Here is a 6,000-nt window from a genome sequence, read left to right on the forward strand (position 1 = left end):
GTATTGCTGTGCTTTGAAAAAAAAGCTGTTGTGAGAATAAGCGGTTGTGAAATAAATTAGCAGAGTGTTTGGTAAATTTTTTTGTAAAAGTGCTTTTGGAAAAAAAAAAAAAAACAGTCTGATAGTGAGTCTTTTCATTAAAGAAGTACTTTAGCTCTGTGTGCTTTGAAAAAAAGTCAGTTTTTCAAAGCTGCAAATAGCTGCTTCAGCTTTTCATTTGATTTTAGCTTATTCTCACAGCAGCTTCCAAAATAAGCCATTTTTTTTAAGTTTACCAAATACATAAAACCCTCACAGCTTTTTTTCATGGGTGTTTTTTTTAAGCACCTCACTCCCAAACCACCATTTAGTCTTCTTGTTTATTCTCCTTAAACATGGTTTATTAAGAAACATAGGCACGCGTCGATTCTGTACTCTTCTTCCTTCTTCTCCAATTTCATTTTTTGCTTCTTCCTTATTCTTCGGGAATACATAAAAAATTACATTAGTTTTACTTAAAGCTAATGTTTCTTTAGATATATTATTAGATGTAATACATGACCAACTTTCCAACTTCATTTGGTTTTTCGTGCTTTATACATGTGTATATATGCGTATATGACCTAACCAAAGCTATGTTCAAAAAGTTTAAAATGAAAGAAAGAACTTGAATTTGTAACTTTGCAAATACTCTTAACCAATTGAGTTACCAATTCTTTAATAATTTTAGTGTTTATTGGCAAGTTGTGTTTGAAAATTTTGTTATAATAATTAAGTTTAACTAGTGTTCGAATAGAAAAAGTAAGATGAGATGTTAGCATTGCTTTACATGCTAAACATTTTTTTTTTTTGTGAATTTGATTATTGTATTAGAAAAAAATAAAGGATTACAATTAAGAGGGATAAAACTTAGCTCATGTTATAAGGATTGGTCGACCTAGATTATACAATACGACCTGGACTATGGCTGTGTTAAAATATGAATTTAAATATTGTATTTTGGTTGGGATTCCTTTCCTGGGAGTTACTAGATTAATTATGGCTAGGGTTGTACAACTAAATATATATATAGGGAACTATTATTAGCACTTCAAAAATCTCATTTAGCACTCCAAACTTTTTATAATTAGAAAGAAAAATATGTGGATGCAAATTTCTTCCTCCTTGATCTTGGACAAAATTACATCTACAAAACAATTAACACCTTAGGTCAAGGCCAAGAGCCTTAAGCGCCAACAATGAATGGGGGGGGCTTTGGCCAAAGAACCTCATATGCCAAAGTTAGAATTTTGAGATAAAAGTGTTTGAGAGCTTTGGAGGATTTTAGCAAGAGTGAGGACCTAGGTTTTTTGTGAGAATGAGAGCCTATTCATAGGGATAGGGTTCTTGATTTAGGTTGAATTTAGGAATTATGGGAATAATTGACTAATTAATTTAGCAAATAAAATTATTGCCAAATTAACTAGCTAATTAATGTGATAAAATAGGTGAATATGATGAGATCAACAAGGGTGGCCGGCCATTTGGGATTTTTGGGTAATGGGTTATGTAATGGGGGATTAATTGGCATAATGGGTCATTTAATTGGTGATTTAATTGATTAATTAGGAAATAAATCCATTAATTCACCAATTAATCTAATTTAAATGGAATGTTTGGAATGGTTACCTTGTGGAGTATATGGATGAAATAACTTTTATTTGTTACCTTCTTTGGGCATTTTTGACTTGGTTAACGGATGATTACCCGTTGCTTGTGCGTAGGAATCCCGATATGCCTCAAAGGGTATTTTTGTCCTCTTTTATCCAAAAATCCACGTGTCGCCTTATGAATATTTTTGGCTCCACAAAATACACTTGTGAGGAGTGTATCATGAGATTTTTTTAGTGCTAATAACAGTTCCTTATATATATATATATATATATATATATATATATATATATATATATATATATATATATCTTTTAAGAGAAGGGTTTCTCATTTTTTTAATGGGGATTAGTTGTGGGCTCACACCACATTAAACTTCAATAATTTGAACCGTCAATTTTTTAAGTTGTACCTCATAAATTATTATTGCAAAATATTAGTCAAATCATAAATATTTTAGACATCTAAATAAGTTCAAGGAAATTAACGAACATTTTGTTCTATAAGAAACAATGAAATTTCATTGTGATATTAATTAGACAAATGAATTCGGATTGAATTGAATTGTTGCAAGAGACTACAAAATAGGAATCATTGAAAGTAGATGTGAAGTGAGTCCCACAACTAATTCCCATTTTTTTTTTTTAAAATAGAGATCCCTTTACATAAGGGCCTATATATATATAACAAGATTTGCAAGGAAACAAATATATAAACACATGAGTCCATGACACTCTGAATCTCAAAAAAGTAGACAACGACTCAACAAGTATACATATACATCCAGTGCACATGTTGTTGGTGGATACGTACGTCAACAATGGAGTCCACAAGCATGCACACACACACACACAAGGGCGTCCATGGTAACATTCATTCATTCATTCATTATCAAGTAGGGCAACAAGTCCGGAGACCCCATAAGAGGCAGAAGGCCCAGAAAACACCATCTAACTCATTGATCAAATCAAATATTTGCATAGAAATTAGAGAGGTTTATGAATCATGCCCCACATCATGCATTTGTGTCTTTTGCAAGAAAGAGGGCTAGACTGAACACCAAATATAACATCTTCAATTACCAATTTAGGGTCATAACTTAAAAACTTTCTAGTCATTGTTCACATTCAAAATTTTCGATTGTTCCGTAATTGGTTCTGTGTAAAAGAAATTTCACTCAGGAAAAGTAATTAAATTTAATGACTTACAACAATTTCTTAAAAACAGATACATAAGATATTGATTCATAAGTATTAAGTACGACTATAATAACCTTTGAGCTACCACATAATTGCTCAAAAGATATTTGACTTCACTAGTTAGGTACTACTCATGTAGTTTTTGAGACACATCTCGTGCTACGAGGAGGAAATTCTCTTTGAGGTACATCGGACGACGATTGGTTCGGGGGTCTCGTAGACTGCTCCGATAAACAGTAGGCTAATCAGTGGACTGATTGGTGGGCTGATCGGCAGTGAGTTGATCGGCGAACTGATTGACAGTAAGTTGGTCGGCGAACCAACCAGCAATGGGTATTTTGGGAACCGATTCATCCACTTCACTCGTTTGACGTTCACCACTTAATCCAAATTTTCACCATTTGTTTTCAATTCCATAATCAAGCGTCTGGGGAACTCCGTTTACAAGAGCAAATCCATAATCAAGTGTTTGTACTTCAATTCTTGTCTCCCCCTAAAGTGGAGGCTCGTTGGCAAAGTCCGTGGTGGATTCGTGGAAGACCACATCCAGGGCACATACATCTTTTGTGTACGAGATGATAACACCAGTAGCCTTTCTGGTTAGCGGCATAACCTAAAAAGACACATCGAAGAGTTTGAGATTCAAGTTTGTTTCGTTGATGCTGATAAAGGTGAATAAATGCAGTACAACCAAACACATGCAGAGAAAGATCAGTTGTGGTTGGCGCTTGAACATGATTAGTGTGAGAACTTGAAGAGGCGTTCAAAATTCAAATGTGCTAGAGGGACCTCTGTTATCAAATAGCTATACACTTGGTTAGCACTTGTTATTCACTTGGGAATATTAGAGATCAACATTGACAAGGTTGTGAGCTGATAAGGAACATGTATATTAGGATTCATTAGCTTGAACACTCATGATATTACTAGAAGTCTTTCTAGCTGTTATGAATAAGGGAATTCACGGTGATAAGGTTAAGATCAAACAAGATTATTCAATGGGAAGAGTCCTAGCTGATTACCACAGTGTATGGTATGTATATTAGGGTCCCTGCACTCTCTCTAATCATGCAAGCTTACAGAAACACAAACCCCATTCTTGAGGCCTTGCATACTGAAGAGGAGAGCTGCAGAAGAACTCTAATCCCAACAAGCATGTCATCGTCTTCAGGTAAGTGGTTAACTTGGTACTGTGATATAATATTCAGAATTCATATTCATATACAATATATGTTTTACAATATGTTTTACAATAGGCAGTGGACGCAACGGCTTCCCTCAATACTTCACGGATGCATGACTCCCCAACAGAGAAGCTCGAACAACCTCAGGAAGATGCCGATTCTTCTGTTTTTTTTTTTTTTTTTCAAAGTTGATTCTTCTACTCGGCCACCCCATTCTGCTGGGGTGTGTGGGGACATGTTGTATGGTGAACGATACCACAATCGGTTAAGTACTTTTACAGTTCTGCACTCAAATACTCACCTCCATTAGCATTTTGAAGCACCTGTATTTGAGCCTTGTAGTGACACTGAGTCCATTTGTGAAACTGTTGGAACAGTTCAGTTACTTCACCTTTGGATTTCATAAGACAAATCCACGCCATTCAGGTACAATCGTACAATCAACGATGAATGTAACAAACCAGCGGGCACCCCCCAAACTAGTGTACTTAAAAGAAACTCAAACGTCATAATGAATAAACTAAACTTTCATTCAGACTCAGGATAATACAGAATACGATGACTTTTATCTAATTCACAAATACCACAATAAAAACTGGACACAACAAACTTCGAAAACAAATTAAAAAAATAATTTCTGCGAATAACCAAAGGAAGCATATGCCCCAAACGACGATGTTATAGCCAAATTTTAGATTTTTCTTCTCCCCCTCTGATGCATCCACAGACAAAGCTTGAGTCAACTGCCTTGTGCTATCAAACACCAAATTCAGGTAGTAAAACTGTCGTCTAACCCCATAACCAATCGTCTTTTTTGTTCGAATATCCTTAAACACACAATAGTGAGGCTAGAAATCACAATACAATGAAGAGCGAGAGTTATACAAGCAACAAATAACAAATTATAATTTAGAGATGAGACAACTAGAACGGAATTCAAATTAAGGTTATCGGTGAGTACAATTGAACCCTTTCTAGTGATTGGGGCGAGAGTTCCATCAGCAGTGGATATATTAGTTTTGGTGGAAGGCTCTAATTTGTGGACCTGTCTAGAATCGAGAGTCATGATTTATAGCACCGGAATCAATTATCCATGCATAATTATTAGCAATATTATTATTACTTGTTGTGCCTGCTAAAATAGAGTCTTGATCGACATTATACAGAGGTTCCTCAATAATACCAGCATCTTCAGTTGGTTGATGACATGAATTTCATTTTCTGGAATCCACGTATGATCCCATCATTCTGGATAGCCCACAGTCTCATAGCAACGAGATTTGGAGTGGCCAGGTTTGCCACAATGATCACATGTTCGGTGAGGATGATTTCGAGTTGCCAGTGCAACAACATCGGGTTGCGTTTCGATGAATTTCTCTCGTCTTCCATGGTGACAAATTTTTCGAAGGAGTTCAGTTAGGATTTTGAACTTTGAGAGCAGCGACGACAGAGAGCAATGACGTAGGTTGTCGGTGGAAGTCGGCTGAACGGCGGCTTGACGACAAGTTTTTATTTTTCTTTTCTAATTTCTAACCTAGGCTCGTGATACCAACTTAAAATTCGTGAATGCTTCAATATTATTTTTCTCACTAAGAGGATATGTGTGTGTGTAGGCCCTTATGGAAAGGGATTTCTATTTTTTGAAAAAAAAAAAGGGGGATTAGTTGTGGAATTCACTCCACATCAACTTTCAATGATCTGAACCTACTTTGTACGTCTTGATTCATAGATTATCTTTGCAAAAATTCAATTCAATCCGAAACCATTTGCCTATTTAATTATCACGATGAAATTTCATTATTTCTTATAGAACAAAGTGTTTGTTAATTTCTTTAAACTTATTTAGATGTCTTAAATATTTGCACTTGGCTAATATTTTGTAAGGATGATCTATGAGGTGTACTTTAAAAAATAGACGGTTTGGATTATTGAAATTTGATGTAATATGAGCCCCACAACTAATCTTCAATGTTTTAGAAAAAGGAAGA

At 35.1% G+C, this 6,000-nt stretch overlaps 1 long non-coding RNA gene across 1 annotated transcript; it reads left to right on the plus strand.

Annotated features, from left to right (window-relative positions):
• Positions 1 to 3,001: 3,001 nt before the first annotated feature.
• Positions 3,002 to 4,377, plus strand: LOC126586013 (uncharacterized). The gene is made up of 2 exons (XR_007610720.1): positions 3,002 to 3,999; positions 4,085 to 4,377. It is a non-coding gene; the product is annotated as an uncharacterized LOC126586013 (long non-coding RNA).
• Positions 4,378 to 6,000: the final 1,623 nt, after the last annotated feature.

Source organism: Malus sylvestris, chromosome 10, assembly GCF_916048215.2.
Source record: "Malus sylvestris chromosome 10, drMalSylv7.2, whole genome shotgun sequence".
Lineage (NCBI taxonomy): Eukaryota > Viridiplantae > Streptophyta > Magnoliopsida > Rosales > Rosaceae > Malus > Malus sylvestris.